General features: G+C 40.1%; 1 protein-coding gene across 2 annotated transcripts in view; it reads left to right on the forward strand.

Annotated features, from left to right (window-relative positions):
• Positions 1-1,490: 1,490 nt before the first annotated feature.
• The window catches only part of Pde4b (phosphodiesterase 4B), a 539,717-nt gene continuing 519,296 nt past the window's right edge, over positions 1,491-21,911 (forward strand). Inside the window, exons 1-2 of one of the 2 annotated variants that reach the window (XM_031377963.1) lie at positions 1,491-1,634; positions 7,540-7,620. The gene's annotated coding sequence lies outside the window, so the exon portion shown is untranslated. The remainder of the gene's footprint in view (positions 1,635-7,539; positions 7,621-21,911) is intronic. The other variant, XM_031377964.1, reaches the window with a different exon arrangement.

Consider the following 21,911-nt stretch of genomic DNA (forward strand, 5'->3'; position numbering starts at 1 on the left):
AGAAGGGGCAATAACCTTGAAAGACTTAGTAGCTATTAACTCTTTCAAAATTTTAATATCCAGAGAAGGAGAGAACATCACTCAATTCGGTTCTATTTTTTTTTCTTAGATTAAATCACATTTAGCCTCCCTTCCACTGTGTCTATGGACAATGATGTCTTCATACTTAATAAGTCTCGCTAATTAATTCTCATTGTAGTTCAGAAAAAGAGACTGTGTCAGAACCATGACATTGCACTGTTTGTCGGCTCCCCCCAGAGGCTCATTGCTTCAGTGTTATTAACTTTGGGCTCAATTTCAAGGTAATGGATGCAGTGGATGGCATATGATACAAAGCAAAAAGCCGGAAAAGCAGAATAGCCACTGGACAGTTGGCAGTGTTGCAGATGGAGATTGGGTGTTCCCTGGCAGGTGGTGTTGGAGGAAACAGCAGTAGTTGATGGTGTCTTATCATCCAGATGGCGCAGGTATGCCTGCCTGGTCCTGAACAGTTTGGGTCAGTGGGAAAATACCGAAAGTTATTTGCCACTTCCTTGGTGAGCCTTTATGTGCCTTTTAGTATGCATAGTTCAGAAAGACTTTCTTTTCCTGACCCTGCCTCTTTCCCATACAAAGAAAATCGCCTCCACTTGAGCAACTGTGACATGTTTCATAGCACATAATACTGCCTGTTTTGGGTTATATGGTTGTTTCTTCCATTAGATGATAAGCTGCTGGGATGTAGATTAATGTCCTAACCACCCTAACCATACCCCGAGTCTGATACCATGTCCTGTGCTTCGTGTAAAATGCCCGGAGGGTCATTGGAATGAATTGAGAAATAGGCTAAAATATCCACTTAAAGTCTTTCTTGGTATCTTCAAGGTACAATCACCCCTCCCTAGCTTCCTCTCATCCTTGCCAGCTTCCTTCTCTTGCATTCTGACTGAAAGGACTGGACAACTAGGAAAACACACACACACACACACACACACACACACACACACACACACACACACAGTGGCAGGACTCCACCCATCTGTTTTCTTAGAGAAGGATCACTAGTTCAGGTTCCCAGGTGCCTGAGCCTGTTGCTGCCACCTCACATAAATTCCTAAGTTGTGGGACCCTCTGTCAGGGTGTGTTGTTCAACCACCTCCTCGACAGTGATGTGACCCTTTGGTTTAGGAACCCAGAGCCAATTCTTCAGGGAGTCCTTTGTGCAACAGGAGAGCAGTGGGCTACTGTGCTCTCACCGCTCTTTGAGTGATGAGCCAGGCTCTCTCCACCCGCCCACCCCCGGGGAGCCCCATCCCCCTTTCTTGTAGCCAAGAGGTACGGAAACCCTTGGTACTGTCTGGGTGGCAGATGAATAGGGAGCTACTGACACATCACAGGGCCAGCGAGCGGGAACGAGCGCGGGGGCGGGAGCGGCGTGTAGTGGCAGACGGCCGCGGGGATTATGAATGGGGGTGGGGGCCGGCGAGTTGAGGTTCCACCCGGGATCGTCCGCACCGGCTGATGGGCACGCAGAGCTGCGCGTAATCCTCCAGCCGCGGTGGAGGGAGTCTGCGGCGAGCGTCCGCTGGCAGTAAGGGATCTTCTGCAAAAGTCCCCTGCGGTCGTGCGCGTGGAGTGCCGGGGAGCTCAGCCAGGTAGGAGGGAGAGGAAAGGAGCCAAAGGCGACCGGCCAGAGGCCCTGGCTGCGGTGGCTCACAGGTGGTGGCCTCCGTGACTGCGGCATCCAGTCAGGGCGACCAGATCTCTGATTCTGTGCGGTGCTGGAGCGAGTGGCTCCGGGGAGCAGCGGCTCAGGGATGGTCTGTAGCGGTCCGGGGTCCCGGCGGCAGGATTGACACTGGTGCTTCTCAGCGCGGGCTGGTGGCCCCGCTTGGGTAGCCGCGGTATCCTGAGACCAGGCTTCGGGGCTCTCGCCTTGCCTCGGATCTCGGAGGTTCGCCCACGGGGCATCCTGGCGCGGGAGCGCAGCTTAAGGTTGAGGATGCCTCGCCTCCCTCCGCTCTGCCCCGCACCGTGGCCGCAACCGACTGCGGTCTCTGGAGCTGAGCTGCCGGGATGGCAGCCTAGGCTCGTCCAGGTCGCCTCTGGGAACCAGTCCTCCCATGGCCCCCTTTCCCTTGGGTGCCCTCAGTCTCTGTCGCTCGGCCAGTGGACTTCTTGGCCAGTCGCTGGGAAGCAGAGCGAGCCAAAGGACGTGGCTAGGCAGAAGGATTCCCTGAGCGGAGCCCCCAAGTGGGCAGTAATGAAGGGCTAGTACCTGGGGACCAACAGCCCAGAGTTTGCCCGCTGAGGCTGCAGGATGCTCCAGCACACCTAAGTAGCTGGATCCTCAAGCCTCTGCAGAATCAAGGATCTGCCCAGAACTTTTGGCAAGCTCTGGTGCCTAGGCTGCCTTGAGAACCTCCAGGACTGGGAAGCAGGAGGCCCAGCTGCCCCTCACTTTACTTTTCTTCTACTCTGTCTCCTCTCCCTGTTCTGTTTTCCTTCTTTCCCCACACACCACGTTCCATGTGGTACATTGCATGTAAAAATCTGAGTCCAAGGTAGCCACCATGTTGACCAAGTATAAAGAGGAAGGTGGGGAGGACTAGTTCTCAATCAGGTACTCCTCTTCCGCATGACACAGCATGCCTGCGGTGGTGATTTTAAAGCAAGACTGACTCTAAAAATTTGTATTGCAAGGACTTTAGGTTTATATCACATGCGTAGCATGTTACTAAACAGAAATGCATTCTGTGTATTCCTGTGTTAGATCTGTATGAGATGTTCTGTAAATCACATGCATCGTTTAGACGTAGCACTTTCCAGCTACAAGTTCCTGGCTACACTGAAAAACGCATGTTAAGTTGAAAATGTGTAATTAAAAGAATAAAAGTCCACACGGTTTTACTAGATCATAATTTGCTTTTATTTTGCCAATCCCCGTTGTTATGCAATATTTTTCAAATCTCCCCTCCCAGTTTGGGGACCCCAATGGTTTTGTGTATTAGCTGAGGAGGAAGGACCTGGAATTTTTGTGAACGTGCATTGCCAAGAAGGTGAAGAAGGCCAATGATTTCATTTCGGGTAAAGCAAATTTAGTTGTGATTCCAGCTCAGGGCACCTCATTTATCTTCTGACATCCCAGGAAGAAGAAATCTCTTTAATGTAAACATCTGTTTTCAGTGTAAAATTGGCCCGTTCAGCTCTTCAAATCAATACATGTAAGGACATGTAAGGAGCTATTTACTTTAGTTTCTAGTATTTTTGGTTTTTATACAGAATAATGCTGGCTTGTAAATTTACCAAAAAGGTTGAGTATTAAAGGCATCGAATTGTTGAGATGACATGATTGATCCACTCAGGGTGTCTAGTAAACAAATCCATCATCTTTCTATTTCCTTGATATAGTTGTGAGCTGAATAATTTTGCAACTTGTCTACTTGTATTTCCTCATTTGATTGGCTTCTCAGTTTATTTCAAGCTTGGCACATTTTGCTAAGATGAACGTAAATTTCTCTAAAGAATACCTGCTCCGGTATATGTGTTCATGTTGCAAGCAGTGTTGGTTTTGATTGAGGCACACAAAAGAAATCATATATAGTTTTATGTTCTTGGGGTCATTTGTCCACATAGAGACACTATTTAACAATGACAAGTCCTGTTAGCATACGTTTACATTTGGGAAAGATACTTTTGTATTGGCTTACAATACATTTAAAATGGAGAAGAATAAAGAGTTCCAGTTTGCTATTAGTACTTCATTTAACCTGTTTTGGCTAGAAAGCAATGAAGTGGGTCTTGATTTAGAAAGATTTGGATGTTGGTAATTTTTAAATTTTTTCAGCATGAAACGTATTGCTCTTTCTAAGAAACCCAAGCAGCATAGTTTGGGGAAACCTCTGAGCGGGTTGTGGATTATCAGACACATGGATTCCTTTGAGCACTAATTGTAAGGACCCTGTAGGAGTTTGGTGGGCAATGTGATGTGTTGAATCCTACTCTGGGAAGAATCTGCTGGCTCAGCCCCTGAGAGTGTTATTAAGAGAAGACCTTCAGTGGCTGCAAACCTCAGGGAGCGATGGAGTTGGAGAGGGACCCATTGTCCACATTCACACATACTCTCTTCTAGAGTAGCCATATCTAGTGGCTAATGGATGTGGGACTATGAGGATCTCCATGTCAGCACGGCTCTAAGGAATTCTTGAAACTCTTGAGCACCCGGTATGCCTTGCATTGCAGTTTCTCTACACCACCTTTCACGGAAGCTTCAATCTGCATTCTTTCTTGAATGTTTATAATAAAGCAATAGTTAAGGAAATTGCATACTAGTTTAATGTCAGAGAAGACATGCCAAGGAAATGAATCTGTGACAATGTCCCCTGTGCATGCTCATTTTACCATTTACCCTTTGAGATGTGGTGTCTGGCCCCAAAAGACATTCTCTTTCCATCCCTCCATGTTTTGTCTTTCCTTCCTAACTTTTATTTACAGTTTCTGTGCCCTCCTTTTTATTGATTTGAATATTACATATCCCATTTCTATTATTAGTGACTTTAAAAATTAGACACTGTCATTTTGTTTTGTCTTTCTTTGGGGGGAGGAGCTTTTTTTTTTTTTTAAGTCAGGGTCTCATGTAACTTAGATTGGATTTGAACTCACTATGTAGCTGAGGGTAGCCTTGAACTCCTGATCCTCCTACTTCTCTACTCCCAAGCTCTGAGATTAAAGGTATGAACTACCATACCCACTCTCATATTTTGTCTTACTAGCTTCAGTAGATTAACACATCTATTTTCTAGGACCTCATAATTTGGTAATCTTGATCACCCCTCATATTTCAAAATTCTTTAGCAAAGTAGTTCTACTGTATTTTTATACTACGTGTCATCTTTATATAATTGGGTCTTTTGACCATTTTTTTTACAGAAAGTGTTTCCTGAAGTTGAGTCACATCATCTGTGCTTACTGTTGCTCTCTCTATTTTTCTTCTTCCTTTGGATTTATGTTCCTCAAAACGACAAAAATCTCTGAGTACCTTTTGCTTAGTTGAAATCGTCTCTTATCTTGGTGCTTAAATAGTAGACTATCTGGGAGGAGAATCCAATTGACAATGGTTTCCCTCTTTATCCTGAAGAAACGGTTTTCCAGCCACTGTTATCAATAAGTTGGCTCCTGGGCTGTGTTTGAGCTATTCTTTGTCCCCAATGCTTTCCTGTTTCACTGTGGCATGTTCGCCTGTGGTTTGGTTTATACTGCTTCTTCTTGGGCTTTTGACTGCCTATTTAATCAGAAGATTCCCGAATTTCTTAATAAGAATGCATAGCATGTCTGAGCCCATTTTACCCTGCACCTGCTCTGTTACTGCCTGTGAAGTTTCTACTAGATTCACTTGGACCTTTTCTTTTCATCTGTCATATCTACCACCTCTGTATTACCTTCTAAATAGAGATATTTGAAAGCTCTTTGGGCAGCTGTTCAGAGGCAATCCATAGGTATTCCTGTCCTTGTTGACATCTTATCTATTGGTTAAGTTGCTCCTTGAGCTGATTTCTTTTCTCCTGGTTTGAAATGCTGTTTGATTTTCTCAGATCTGCTTGCTTCTTCCTAGATTTTTCTATCCTTTTATTATGGTTTCTAATTTTACTTTATTTCTTAAAATTAAACTGTAAATATTTTTATAAGCCTCTTCAGATTGTCATCTTACTTGAAATAATTCTGGGATTGCTTATCCAGCAGTGGTATCTACTAGAACTTTGATGGCTGCAGAGTTTCTGTAAAGCATAACCTTTCTCTGTGGAAGTCATAAAGCTGGTGTTATTTTTTTCCATTCAGTTTGTAACTACCCACTAGATTTGTTTCCTCCTTTTTTTTTTTTTTTGCTATTGTGTTAGAAGGCTCTGTGTCCTTTTAAGATCTTACATTACAGCAGGTAGTTATTCTTCTTATGTTTAATATGCAGGCCTCAGCCCATTTTGTGGGGCAACAGTTTTAGTGACAGTCTAATCCCTAATGGCTTACAGTCTGAGGCATCTGGACTTTTATCTGAATTCTGCTGCAGTCACATGATGGGTGGAGGGATCCTCCCCAGCACAGGTGAGGGAAGATATTGGTATGAGGCTGTAGGAATAAAGAACATTCCCTGCTCTGGAGCTTACTTTGACAGGATTCCTATGTCTGTGCTTTAAGGCTACCTGTTGTTTTTAGCTAGACTCTAGTTAGACATAAGAACTACCAATCCCCCTTGCCTTCTTTGGCTAGGTTAGAGTCAGGAGTCTTTACACCCGTATATCTTACTGCCGTATCATTCCTGTGGCCAGAGGCCATCAGCTAGTCTACCAGCCTCTTCCAACTGTTCTGAGTCTCTGCTGAATGACTATGGTATTATTTCTAGGATCTACAGTAGTGTTTAGTGGGAGAGGCAGAGGGAGATGAATATGCACTGTCATGTATGCACTGGACTATGTGCTTTCTAAACACGCTGCGGCTTAAATCCTCAGCCACATTATCCATTAACATAATTGAAAATACTAGTTGGGACTGCATTTCCCTGTGACATGTGTTTGCCATAGTGACACAAACTAAACCTTGGTTTAAAGTTCTTATTTAAGTTAATTCGCATTGTTGAATTGAAGATTGAAGTATGAAGCCACATCTTATCACTGACATCCTAGACAAAAACCTGTGCATGGTATTTTCTCTGAAATGTTTTTCTCCATGTTATCTTTAAGCATTTGAAAAATATTAGTACTTTTAATCTTCTGACACCTCTGTGGGAAGTGCTAAAAGAACCCATTATCAATGGACATTTCTCTCCCCCAATGGACATCTTAAATCTTAGAAAAATATCATTATTTGCATAAGTACTTTGTGGTGTCAAAAGGATTAAAGAAAAGATTCCTAGTTCATATTACAGGGCTGGCTCACAGAATCACAAGATTTTTTAGAGCTAAAACCGATCTCAGAAGTCAACTATTGTTTTCTACTTTAGAAAAGGGAGTCCTTGAGATGCCGTTAAGGGATCTGAGCGGCTTCAGTTCACTAGCAACTGGGCTTGCTTATTCTGAGCTTTGACTGTTTTTCTAACATTTTGTTTTCTTTAATAAGAGTAGCCTTCTCTAGAGGAGACATTGAAAATTTATACAGAGGTGTGATTTCTTAGTACTGCTTTCTGATGAGAAAGCACACTTCGGAACGTGATGTTTCCTTTTAGTAATAGGCTTATTGTGAAAAATGCAAAACACATGGGGCTATTATCTACATATAGTGTAAGCTTGCATCTAATATGACGATTGAGGAATTCCTAGAAAAGACTTCTAGGTACAGCCTTTTGTTATCCTCATGTTAACGCTGGGTTGTCTTTGCAGGGAAGGGAGACTTAGGTTTAATGGCTCATTTTTATTATCACATTCACTCCTGCTAGCCTGAGGAGAGTGGCAATTGTCGTAAGCATACTGGATGGGTACACTGGACTGAGGATCGTGGAAACTGCCCTGAGCATACTCCATTGGTACAACTGCATTGGTACACTGAACACTAAAGGGTATGTTTTCCTGGCAGGTCCTTGAGAGCCAGTAGGCGAGAGAGATGTTGTGGGACTAACAGATGTTCAAGCAGACTGACAGTGGGAAACACAAACAGGTAACTCAACCCACAGTGCTTGTTTTCTCTTCCCCCATATGCATAGAATTCACACACACACACACACACACACACACACACACACACACACACACACACGGACTGCTCAAATAGGCTCTTTTATCCCCTCCTGTTGGCTGCCACCCTCTCCTCTCAGTGTACAGAGAAGAGTGTCCCTCTGAGACTATTCCTTAACATATCAAATGTTAGGAATGGAAAAGCATAGAGTTGTGTTGCTCTATTTATTGGAAGATTTTTCTGAGGGAGGAAAGAAAACCCCATCTGTGTCTTCGTTCCATCATATATATCCAGGCAATTATAACCACAGAACAATAATTGTTTCTGAATTCAGCAATTAAGATCTAAGACCAGTAGTTGTTAGATTACTTGTAAAGAGGCTACCTGCCTATGCTTAAAAGGTGTGCCTGTTGACTTACTTGTGACTACTAAAATTCCTTCAGGGAAGACTGTTTTTGCAGTGTCATGATTTGTACCAGAGTGAAACATTTAATGACAAAAATGGAAGGTTGACTAAAAAGGATATGAAGAAGCAAAGCCCTCCTACTACAGTCCTTGACTCTTTCAAACGCTTTAGAGATTGGAGTTTTGAAGGTGACCCTGAGAGAGGACTAGGAAGTAGGCTTCATGGTTGAGATGCTGGTGGTTACCAGCGAGTGTGGACCTAGAGCACATGGCGTGATTTCAGATCATATGGCTCTCTAAGAGGCCTTCTAGGGTTATGATTCAGCTAAACTTCATATTCACGGATGTTTGACAAACCACTAAGGGGGTCTTGAAATAGCCTATGTAATTAAATATTTTATTCATGAGAAAACTGTCTGGAAAATTATTTTTAAGTTTTGAGATTATCACGCTTTTTTTGATGTGATCCAAAGCTTGCAATAATAAGAGACGTGTGACCTATCTATACAACAACATATTGGACCATTTTGGGGGAAAAATATTTAGTGCTGACCATGGGAATGGCAATGGTGGTGATACTTAAGTAGGTGGCATTACATTGAACTGGTTTGGAAATGTGGCCATTGGTGTAGATAGAGTCATTTGACATTTATTCAATCAATTTCTCTTTTATCTTCTTCTACTACCAAAGTTGGAAAGATAGGTAACTTTATTCAATTTTCCAGCCTCCTTTGAAGCTGGGCGTGGCTCTAATGACAAAGCTTAGATGGTCTGAACACAAAGGCAGACATCTCAAGCCGCCAGACCTTTGCTTCTCTCCATTAAGCACTGATGACTTTGTTTTGATTGATGAGCAGTGTTTTTATAACCATGAGGCATAGATCCATATGCTTAGAGCGATAGATAAAAATGGACGAATCTTACATCCTAGGTGATCTCTTAGAGATGTGTCAGCTCAGCCTTGTCTGCCTCCAGACATAATTTTCCAGGAGAAATCTAAACCTCTTAATGATTTAACTTACTATTCATTAAATTTTCTAGTCCTCCCAGCCAAACACATTCCCAGCTGGATGTATAAATTAAGACTTTACATTTTATATTTCTGAAGAATAAAATTAATGTCTACAGACCTTCATAATTACCAATCTTAGATTGTAAAATTCAGCTAATTTGTATAAATATTCCCATCTTGAAGATGTTTAGCTGTGAAAATGTTGGCTAATTTGTAAAATTTACATTCCATTGCTTATTGTGTAAAGAATAACATGAAAATCTAAGAGTTTTTGTTTTGTATCACCAAGAAGAAATTTCATACTTCATTCAATGGGTGAAACTTTAAGAGGGAAACTCTATTTCTGTAAATCACACCTCCCACTTAGCTTTAACTTTGGTAAGATGCGGATACAGCTGGAGAATACCAATGAGCCTTGAAAAAAAAATGTGTTCCCCATTTGGATTAAGAAAAATGTATAGGAAGGTTGGTTGTCCTCTTTATCAGTTAATGTACATTTCCTTCTGATTTTACACTTTCACAAAACCAAGAAATACTGTAGCAGTGGTTGTAGTGGGTCACTAAAGTTACAGAAGGGTGTCCATTTGTAGTAAGTGGTCAAGGAAGAAAATTATTTTTTTCTGTAATTGATGCCTCATGTAAGTGTGATATATATTCTGAGGAATAAGGCACTGCCAATGTTATATATAATTTATTTATGAAACACTGTCTTTTGTTGCTCAGATTTATATCTGTGGGTTTTGAGTTGTTTTTAATAATATGTATGATTAATACCCAAGATACTCAACAGTAGATCCTTACCTTAAAGAATAAAATTTGCTTAATCCAAGTTAAGTTTACCTTGCTTTTAGCATGTAGAGTATTGGTGAAAATATCCTAATAATTGATTGTTTATTTTCCAATTAATGTAGGCACTCTACTTAGGAGCTGTTTATTTGCATTTAGAAATGTAATAGAGGTTTTTGGTTAATTTTTTCCCATTATAATGGGGTGAGGCAACAATTCTCACCATGCTTCATCAGGCTATTACAAGAGAAATGGATGTGAAGTGCATTTATTTGCTCTGCAGGATGTTACATAAATTCTATAAATAGTAATATACATGTGTAAACAAGATGATGGGTGATAATTTCCAAATGTGAGTTTCATAACTAGGAATTTTGGGTGAAGCCCTCAGTGTGGGGTTTTCAAAGGTGAGTTATATAACAACAGTTGTACCTTCATGCATTGGATTCTCATAGGTAAAGTTCATTGTGAAGGAAAGAGAATGGTCCTTTATTAAATGATGCAATATAGCAACAGATTGACCCAGATGTTAGAAATAGTTTTGGTTTCTTCAATAGTAAATGAGAAAACTCTTCTCTGATATTTTCTGAATCTTATTCCTAGTGCCAGACATTGAATATTAAACCTAGAATAGAACTTCCAATAATCGTGTCATTTATTTTGTGTGATGGGACATTTTTAAAGGAAAAAAATCTATTTTTAATTATGTGTATTATGTATATCTGTCTATGAGTTTCTAGACATAAATGTAGGTTCTCACAAAGAGGGCATTGCATCCCTTGCAGCCAGAGTTACAGGCAGTTGTGAGCTCCCTGAAGTGGATGCTTGAAACTGAACTTGAGTCCTCTGCAAGACCAGTACGTTGTGTTAACCACAGAGCCAACTCTTCGGCTAATTCACTAGACACTCAAGATTTAAAGTACTTAGAGTACTTGACAATCAAGGTCATGGTATAAGTTGTACCTCTGTGTAGGAATACTGCCTCTTCCTAAAGTCAGTTTTTAGATGATGAACATTTAGCCATAAAGTTGACATGTGAAAGTGGCCAGCAAGTAGGAATATGGAAGGGATACTGCTTTTCTCTGTGTCTTTTTGCCTTGAGCAATTTATTGAAAATTGGGTGTGGTTTCACAAGTAGTAGATGGCTAGAGACAGTAGCTAAAATGGAAGAAAGCTGGTCAGTTAGTGAGGGAAGGTCATACTTTGTAAGCTGGATTACTCAGCTCATTGTGTGTTTGTGTATGCATGTGCATGTGTGTGCATGTGTGTAAAAGTGTATGTGTATGCATGCCAACACATGTATGTGGAGCTTAGAGGACAACTTCAGGGGCTGGAACTTGACTTCCACTTTGAGATGTGGTCTCTTTGATGTTGCTGCCCAGTCGGTAAGGATTCTGCTTCTACTTCCCATTTGGCCTTAAGGGCACTGAAGTTCTAGGTATGTGTGACTGTGTGAGATTTATGTGAGTTCTGGGGATTCAAATCCAGGCCCTTGTGCTTATGGGGCAAACCCTTTGCATACAGATCATCTCCTTGGATTTGATCTCCTTTTGTATTTCCTTTCATCCTTGCAATGTATTGTTTAATTTCCTTGACTGCCTTATAAAAAACAATAGGAAAGTCAAATTCAGTGAGATGCTTTGAATAGGAGGAAATGCACCATAGCCTACCTAGTGCCATCCTTCATGGTAGCAGCTGTAAGTAGACAAGGGAAAATTCTTACCAGAAGATATGTGCGAGATAAAGGTGAGGTATGGAGAATTGGGGCTGCCAAATTGCAATGAAGTCCAACTGTTATTTTCCACAGGATATCTTTATATCTACTACATGCCACAGAAATCTTTTCTTCTTAGTCATATAACAGTATAGAATAGTTCATAATGGGTCAGATTAGAAGCATGGAAGCCCTGGGCTGCCATTTTATCTCAATGGGGTCAGCACACCTTGCTTCTTGTAGTCATTCAGAGATCTGGATTAGAGTAGAGACGCTTCTAGCTTCAGTACATGGATTCTACAGTTAGCATGCTAGATTCTAGTCAGGGCAGGATTGGTGAGAGGTTGTGATACTCTGTTCCTGAGTGAAGCATGCATCCCTGCCACTTAAATCTCACTGTTCCATTGGTTAGACCTCTCAGCCTTACAATGAAACTAGAATAGAAAGAGTGGCTAGGAGTTTTTGTCTGGCTATGACAAGAGAAAACACAATGGGTTTGGTGGCATCAATACTTTGTTGAGCCATGGTATAGATTTTACAACCTCTTTCTGATGTTATAGCTCCTCTATCCTCTTTTCTGTACCTTCTTCTGTCTTGTTTTAACTCCTCTATTATTGGATAGTGGCCAATTTAAATTTATATAAGAAAAAATGTGTTCTGGGTAGAACTCTTGAAATGTTTATAACTAAACTTGTCTTCCTTTGGTTTTATGTCTGATAAATAGCTTTTCTGGATAGAATTTTAGGGAGTCATTTACTTCTGAATTTAGAAGGTATATTTGTCTTTGGAGCCACTGATAATTTTCTGCTATTTAAAATCTTGATCCTTTAAATGTGATGTTTTGAAATTAAAATGCTTCGTATTATCTTATTACCAAAAATTTGAAATCTCAACACAGTGTGCTTTGGTATAGGTTATTTCTTTGTCTCTGTGGGTGGCTCTGTTTGTGTCTTTCAGCACTGGGAATTTTTCACGCACCAGCTATTGTATTGGTTCTCAAGTGAATTCTTCCTGAAACTTAGCATTTCAAATCAGAAGAACAGGATTCAGTGTAATTCCATCATGTCTTCAATAACCAAATAGTAGTCATGACTTGATTATGAAATATAGGCATGTGATAGTAGGAAAAGTATCAGCAGTAGAAACTCTCAGAACGAAGGAAACTTTTCTTTTTGTTTTCTCTTTCTAGGGTTTCAGTGACTAAATCTCATCTGATCTAATCTTCTTTAACTCCCAGATACACCATTATTTAAGTATTATTAAGACCACATTATTAATAGGCTATAATGTTTTCATGCCATTTGGGAAATTAATTTTATTTTTATTGATGGAATTTTTTTAAAACTTAAGGAAATATAAATGATCTTGTACAGATGTGTGTTTCCTGTGAGTGCATAAAGGATGCAGCAAAGTAAATCAGAGGAGTTATTCTTCAAATGTACTCATTGTTCAGAGTTTTAAATTTCACATTCCGAATCCATCTCATCTCAATCTCAAGCCATTCATACTTGTGCTTTTTTATGCAGAACCACTTTATATGCCAGCTAAAGTTCCAGTCCTGAAAAGACCCTTAGCTCTTACTTTGATCAGGCTTGCTTTGTGGTGTCATGTTTGCTTGGTGCATGTTGCTAGCCATTCCTGCTTCTCCTGCTCCTGTTCCTTCTGCACATGGATATGACTTCTAGTTGTAAAACCACGTTCCATTACTGTCTTTTACATCTTCTTCCAGCCACACCAGTATCCATTCTGCAAGGTTTGATGGGAGTGCAAGCCCGATCATTCACTATGCCTCTGCTGTCTGTCTAGTCACAGGCTTACATGCTATTTGCAGATGTGCCACTGTTTTAAAGCTATAATAATATCAAATTTATACATGCATTTAATACCAAAATGATCTTTTATGATTTTGTTTTTGTTTTTTTTCAAGAAAGGGTTGCTCTGTATAGCCCTGGCTGTCCTGGAACTCACTCTGTAGACCAGGCTGGCCTCAAACTCAGAAATCCGCATACCTCTGCCTCCCAAGGATTAAAGGCGTGTGCCACCACCGCCCAGCCAAAATGATCTTTTAAAAATGAAGTTTTTCACTCTTTTACTATAGACCTTCATTCAAAGGCAAAGGAGCATTTGAATTTTCTCACAGTGAAATATAAATGGCAGAAGTCCCTGGGATCCCTCTAAAGCAATGCGTGTGTGACAGGAGATGCTAGGGATGTGCATGTGCGACAAGAAATGCTCAAGCCATGCCTGTGTGGCAGGAAATGCACTCCTGCTGAAAGATGATGAAAACATGAAGAGAACATTCAAAGAAGATGAAGACGTTTTTGATTGAGGTTTCCCTTGTCAGAAACCCCAGAGAACTGTGCCTAGAAACAGTGGGGAGATTTTTATAGCCGTTCCTATGGACAGACTCACAATGATATCACACATGCAGCTCCAATACTTGAGTGTTCACTCAAAATCGTTTACAAATAGAAGTTTGTGGTAAATTCTGTGAAGGACCATAGAATGTTTTCTTTAGCTCATCCTCTGATGATAACTACTCCAACTGTCCCTGTGTTTAATTTCTGCAGTTTTCTAATGCCTTAATAAGCATCCCAACACCAATGCTTTTGATTGCAGAGTTTAGAAGTACATGTATTGTAAAAGCTTTCTTTGACAGCAAATTTCATTCCACAAAGATTGGACTAATTTATTTTCATCAAATATCCACCAGAGTGATCGCCCTCACTTCCTGCTAATCCTAGATTTTATAATTTTGATCAATTTGAGGAGACACACACAAAAAAATCTCTTGGCTGTTTTCAGATTATTTTTGTTGAGTTTTATGGGTCTGAAATTTTTCTTAATTTGATGTGTTATCTCTGGGATGAGATCCTGTCCAAGGACAAAGAGTGTGAACAATGTGGCTTGGAATCACACCTTGCTGGTGGCAGCGGCCAGCATCTGGTCTACAGGGGCATGAGTAGTTACAGCTTTGGAGTCTAAGGAGAGCTGGGGAACTCTGTGACTTATATGCTTTCACCCTGTAGATATCTTAAGTGTCTGGATGCTTTCCCAGCATTGTACATACTGTTACTTTAACCATTGTATCCATTCTGAGATAGAGCCATATCTTCTAGAAAGTATGATCCTCACCTGATTTGTAGACTCTATGTCCTTGGGGCAATAAACAGAGGCTTAACTGCTTTTTTGCATCAGGAAAGATCCAAGGAAGGGCCTTCTAAGCCTGAAGGACAATGTACATATCGGAAGGTACATGGTATGGGGCATAGAGAGGAAATGGGAACTCTACATAATTGCCTATATACGGAAGGACCAGAAAGACACACTTGAAAAGTGGACTGCAATCACATTGTGAATTGAATGTGCTTGGAATGTGAGCTTAGAAGGTATGTTCTTTACCATGACAATGGTCAGGAACCTCTGGAGTTTTGGGGATCTTGACTGGGTGGGATATGATAGATGTCACACCATAGGAAAATTATCAGAAACAGATGGGGATGATGCGGAAGGTTTTACTACTGGTTTCTGCATGTATTTGATGGATTGATTTTACATGTGGCTGATAAAGAGGGTAGAACCTTTTCAGCTGTGGTCGATTTGAGTTTAGGAGGTTTATGGAATCAATTGTATGTTCCTACTATAAGATTATCATTCGTTGTCTTACAGAAAAAGACAATGTAAGCAGTAACTTTTTTTTTTTTTGACCGCTCAGGCTTTTAGAACACGTATAGGTCATAGCAGAAAGAAAACTTGTTTTCAGATTATGCCATGTGGTATGTGGGTATGTATTTGGCATATAGAAATGCAAAATGAATTCGAACAGTGCAACAGGCACTTTATAGGTTTGCCAGAAGATCATCTACTGTGCCAAATGACACAAATATGACACGGAGAAGAGAAATAAACACACTAATTAAGCCATTTAGAGTAGCAAAGTTACCTGTGATAGACTTTATATTAACTTGAGTTGTTAGAATGCACACACACACACAAAGTGTAAATCCTACATACATTTGATGAGAAGGAATTTTAAGTACAAAACAGGGTATCTTGGTATTAGTAGCTTGGGGTTGGATAGTTTCTAATTATTTTCATTGAAATTTAAGCAGTATTTTCTGAAGTACAATTCATTATAATCTTAGGTAGAATCTGTCTTGTCCAGGAAGTCATTTTCTAAATGAGTAACTTCTTTGCTATTCCTGCCTGATAAACTATCCTTTTCAGAGATGGTTATAAAATCATCAGCAATCATTCTTCTGGGCCAAGTGGTAAATACCCTCTGATAAGCAATGGCGTGTGCTCTATTCATTTGAGATTAGTTGCTGCTGTGGAACATTTCGGTGTTCATAAAACGCATTTAAAATTGTAGCTCAAGAATTCAATTTTTATTCTTTGAGTAAGTGCAGCCAAGGGCTGTACTCTCATTCAGTCTAGATAAGTCATCGTGACATTCCTGAGCCAGCAGAAGGATGCTTGATGAAAGCTGGAAAAGGGGGTGGAAATGAAGTGATGTAGATAGGCTCCTTTACAAATGCAGTGGCAGGGCTTCACCAACGTGTATTAATAGGCCTCGGAGTATTCCAGAACTCCTAAGTCCACACTTTCGGCTCTAACAAAGGCAACCCACAGGGCTTATTTTTAACCTTTATAAAGACTCAGCATTTTTACCACTGGATATTATGTAAATAATACTTACTGGGCACCCTCCATGTGTCAGCCAAGTTACTAATGCTTTAAAAAGCTTTCATGCAAAATTCTTATTATAACCCTGTTATGAAAAACATTATTGTACTCATTTTGGAGATGCCAGCCATTGAGGGTTAGTCAAGTGATTTGCATGAGCTCATACGGTCTACTTTTCTAGGATTTACTTAAGACTGGAATTAACATTTTTAAAAAATATTGAGCCTATATGTTATAGACACATACATAATCTTATATAATTTTTTCCACAAAAAGATGAACAGATATCCTTATAGCCTTATAAAGCAAAATATCTTTTTGCTTTATAAGTAAAGCAAAATATCCTTTTGCTTTATAAGTAAGGAAACTGAGAGGTTCACAGAGTTAAAGATGACCATTTGGCTCCACGTTGAACTGCGATTAAAACATAGGTTCATTTCTCTTCAAAGCCTAGATATTTTTTTTTTTTTTATCTCTACTGGCTTCTAAAACTTAAAATGTTATATTTTAAATAATTACTTCTGCAAGTATTTTCTATTTTACTGTTTTGCGACTTACGTACATGGGTTGTACCACCTTTTATGTATACAATGCTTTAATATGGAAAGCCTACTAAATGCCTTAAGCACTCTGCCAAATGCTTTTCTCCCATGACATCATTGACACATTGGGAACAAGTTCTGCTTGGAAAGAGGTACAGTCCTCCTGTGCCCTCTACTAACTGGGTGCTAGCTGTACTTTCCTCACCTCCCTCAAGTTGTGACAACAAAAATTACCCCCAGACTTTACCAAATATGCTTTGCTGGGGAATTAGTCACCTGCTGTAGTGAACTACTGTTCTGCCTAACCTCATCTTATCCTGGAGGACTACTATGAGCTCGTATAGTTACTGTGTTAACTTTGTATGCTGAGAATGACTTGCTGGAGGTCACATTTCTGGGAGACTGTATGTCTAGGACTCAAACTCAAAGCCATGAGTCTGGAAAACTATTGTGTTCTATGGACAGTGTCTTGTCTTCCAAGAGAACCTGAGAGTTCAGGAGCACGGGCCATGTGCAGCCGTTTCTTTTTCTTTTCCTCCAAGGGTAACTAGAAAAGTATTTAGGATCTAGCAATATTTTAACAGACATGCACTAGACAGATGACATACTTTATGTAGGTCATATTTAAGACACTTTTATATAAAATATAGCTTAGTATGGTGATTAAAAAGATGAGCTTTGGGATTAGACTATAGGGCTATATCTCACCCCTGCCATTTATTGCTTCATGTTATAGCGTCTTGGGGTATTGGAAAAGTTTTTGATCTCATTTAGCATTGCCTTTTCATCTATTTGGGACTAATAACCCTTCTTGTGGATTTTGTTGGGAAGTCACAAGTGAATATTCATGAGTCACCCAGCATAGTATGTGACTCAGGGCTAAAAATTTAAGAAGCTATAGATCCCAGAAATGCAAATTATATTTATATTAATGGTAATAAATTATATTAATGGTAACATGATGGTTTAGATTCCTCCTTATATGATTATTGCATACACTCTGGTTACAGTCAAGGTTGAGACTTTTATTTTCTTTTGTCTACCTGATGTAACCTAAGTGCTGCCGTATTGGTAAGATTAAATTTCAAAACTTCATAAAACTGACCAAACACACAGGCGAAAGGAAGGCAAGCATAAAAGCAAAGCTGGACCATCGCCCTGACGGAGATGATGCACGAACCCCTTAGGCTTCTACAGGAACTTAAGTCAGGAATTTTATTCTCTAAAACAATTCTTAGTGTTTTTCATGGCTTTACAGACATCATCCCTTGACCTCAGTGGCAGGGAGTTCCCTCCCCCCTTGTCTCAGCTCCCAGCCTTCTGCTGGCTTGGCATCCTCTGCTTCCTTCCGCAGGTCTGACCTTTTGCTGTGTTTCCTCTGACTCATTTTTGGGTTTTGCTCTTGGCTTTCAGTTTCTGTTCTGGGAATTTCTTCTCCAGGTTCCTGGGTGCCTTTCAAATGTTATTGTCATGATTTGATTTTTTTCCCTTCCTTCAGGGATGACACCATGTCTTGCCACACCTGAATGGAATTAATTGCTAGGGGGTGACATTTGTCAGCTTCTGCTGTTTCCCTGGTCTTGGGCCAAATTGAACAGATCTCTTCTGAACCTATGTGGTTGTAGTCACATAGATTTTAACGATGTGCTGAGTGCCGAGAACAGTAAAATACCAGGATAACTTTGAGGACTGCATTAGTCAGGGTTCTCTAGAGTCACAGACCTTATGGTAGTCTCTGTGTAGTACAGGAATTTATTGATGACTTACAGTCTGTAGTCCAACTCCCAACAATGGTCAGCATCAGCTGTGAGTGGAAGTCCAAGGATCTAGCAGTTGCTCAGTCCCACAAGGCAAGCAGGCGAAGCCAAGAGCCTTCCTTCTTCCAATGTCCTTATATAGGTCTCCAGCAAAAGGTGTGGCCCAGATTCAAGGCATGTGCCACCACACCTTTAATCCCAGATGACCTTGAATTTGTAGATCTTCCTATCTTAATCTTCTGGGATTCAAAGCCACTATGCCTCAAGATCTCCATGCCAAGATTCAGGTCGGAAACTTGTATCTCTCAGCCTCCAGATTAGGGCCACAGATGGGTCTTCTAATTCTGGATTATAGTTCATTTCAGATAGAGTCAAGTTGACAACCAGGAATAGCCACTACAGAGGACTTTTCTGTTTTAAGTGTCTCAAAAATTTTCCATCAATTTGGGCATGCTAGGATTTCTTAGCGTCTTGTGACCCATTGCATGGAGAAACATACTAGCTGGAAAGCTCTACTCCAAAGTCTCTTATGGAAACGACACAGTCCAAAACAGCCATTTCTCTCTGTCACTTCCATTTGCCTATCAGGTACTTTAAGAAGGTCCCCGATACTCTAGTTGACCCAGAAACAAGAAACTGTTTGGACGAAGGTAAGGATAAGGATGCTGACATTTCTGTGGAGACTGGACACGCAGTATCTAAGTACGGTTAGAGAGACAACAGGGGTATGAGAGTTACAAAGCACTTAGGAACGGAAAGTGAGAAGACTATGGAGGGAATTCAGGCGTGGCATGCCGATCATTTGGAGTCCTGGTTACTGTGGTAGCTTCACGGTGTTGTGATGAAATACCTGAGACAGTTAACTTATAAAGAGAAAAGGATTATTCAGCTCATGGCTCTGGAGGTCCAAGATCGGGTGACTTTATTACTTTAGGTGTCTAGTGAAGGTAGCCAATAACAATGGTGTTTCAGCTGTGTCAGAGCAAAACATTCACGTCCCAAGCCACTCAGCAGGGAGAGACTTGGTCCTACAGTCCCACTTGAGGTTATGTCCTGGGTTATCAGAAGACCTCCCGCTAGGCTTTACTCCACAGAGGGGGTTCTTCTGCCTCCCAGTAGCGCCATATGAAGACCGAGCCTTTCATGCATGGACTTCTGGGAGCCTTTTATCTAAAACCGTAGTCAGCTCCAACTAAAAGGGAAGAGGATGCTGATTTTGTACACTAAGAGCTATGTGATGGGTCAACCGTTAGCTATACATTTGAAGTTTTTGTGTGTCAGATAAGGTAATATTCACCTAATAAACCAACTGTTGTAGATGATTGTAATTTTCACTTAGATGCAAAGTGCATAGGAAGAAATCAATGCTTTAAATGCTTACATTCCTATTTTAGTTACTTAGGGGGTTATGTTAGTCAAGACAGAAATAAGGAACCCTAAGGAGGTACAATATTGGGTACAAGGGTGGCGTTTTGTGTTTTAATATGCAAAGTTAAAGATGCTTTGACAATAGAAAATGACGGCTTTCTGTAAAGTACTTGGGGTGTGAGTTTTTTTTTTTTTTGGAAGTAGGTCATGAAAGAACTCTGTGTTTTTGTTGTATGTCTGTGGAAACCATAGGTCATACAAAATGAAAATTATTCAGACGAGCATATTGTTTTCAAGAAGGTTTTCCAAAGTTTAAAAGAATGGTTGCTGTATATATCAGTATCAAGCCATTAACAATGCATTTGCAGGAATGTAGTTTTTAAAGCAAAAGAGGAAAATTAAGAAAATTAATTTTTAAATTAAAGCTATTCGACAATAATGAAGGAGCAGGAAAGAATGTTTTGGATGACACATGCTCAGAAGTTCTACATTTTAGCTCGGACAGAAAATAATGTCACATTGCCTAGGCAGTGCTGTTTGGCTGTTCTTCACTAGTGTAGTGGTATAGCAAGCATCGGGTGTTTGGGAACATTCAGCAGAAGGTTAAGCCAATGAGGAAACCCTAAAGGAGGCCAAGGTTTGCACTCTGAGTATTACTCAGAGCACAGAGCCAGGTAGACAGAAGGACTGGGGCATGCTCTGGGCCCTGGACAGAAAATTCAGTCAGAAATTGACAAGGCTACATCGCTTGCCAGAACTTTGTTTGAGGCAGCTGCTGGTTGACAGAAATGCTGGAGATGGGTGGCTACACTCTTTCCCTCTTATTTGGAGATTGTTGTTCTCCAAATCCTTTCATCCCCTCATCCCTATAGCTGAACTTATGTTTTAAAAATATCATATCATAGATGTATGTACAGTTACTGTCAAGAACAAAAAACAAATTCTCAAAAATGAAAGAAATTGGTGAAAAGATAAATTTGTATTTCTAGAGCTCAAGATTATTTTGTACACTTTCTGCAATGTTTGAAAACTCTTGATTGACTTCTTTGTTAGTACAATAAATGATACTCGAAGTTCACAGTGCTGAACTGTACACAAACATCTTCAGCTGTGAACACAAGGAGAGAACATTTCCATCACCCTTACGTTTTATCTTCATTAGCCTTGCTGTCTAATTCCTCCCTCCAGCCCAGTCTGGAACAACCCTTGACCAGCCTCTTGCATGGCATGACAGTTTGTAGCTTTTAGTATTTTACACAGATCAAATTATATAATGGCTACCTATGCAGTTTATTTTATCAGTTAATTTTTCTTTTTTATTGATGTATTTTCTTTTGTATTGATAGACTTCTAGTTGTTTATCACTAACTGTGGATTGTCTTAGGCTATTCTGGGCTATTGGCTGTCCATATTTTATGGATATACATTTTACATGGCTTGGGGAAATGCTTTGCTACAAAATAACATGGTTTTTCTAGCTAATCAAAAAGTACATGGCTACATGAAAGATATTTAATTTCCCAGAATAAATATATTCATTAATTCCTCAGTCAACATACACTTTTGAGCAAACACACATGCTTTGAGAGCCCAAATTAAATATTGCATGTCTGTTTTTTGTAGAAATTTAATTTTTAAGAAGTATCAATTTGGAAGCCGTTTATATGATTAAATCAGACTTTCGAGTCACAGGGGAACATAATTATTTACTAAATATTTGGTCAACTGGGAAAAGAAATTGAATGCTGTTGGCTTTGTAAATCATAAAGAAATGCAACCAAAACTAAAAGTCAACCTGAGACTAAATCTAATATTCTAGCCTGGGATAGTGAGGACATTGGTGTATTTTATTTTATTTTTTTAATTTTTGAGGTGGTTTAACAGCACAACTCAAAGTAGCCTTGAACTCACTGTGTTGGTGGCAGGCTTCCAGCAGTAGCCTAGGGCTCACTGTGAAGTGAATCTGGCGTCAGGTTCCCAGCATTTTTTTTTTTTTTTTTTTT

Source organism: Mastomys coucha, unplaced genomic scaffold, assembly GCF_008632895.1.
Source record: "Mastomys coucha isolate ucsf_1 unplaced genomic scaffold, UCSF_Mcou_1 pScaffold18, whole genome shotgun sequence".
Lineage (NCBI taxonomy): Eukaryota > Metazoa > Chordata > Mammalia > Rodentia > Muridae > Mastomys > Mastomys coucha.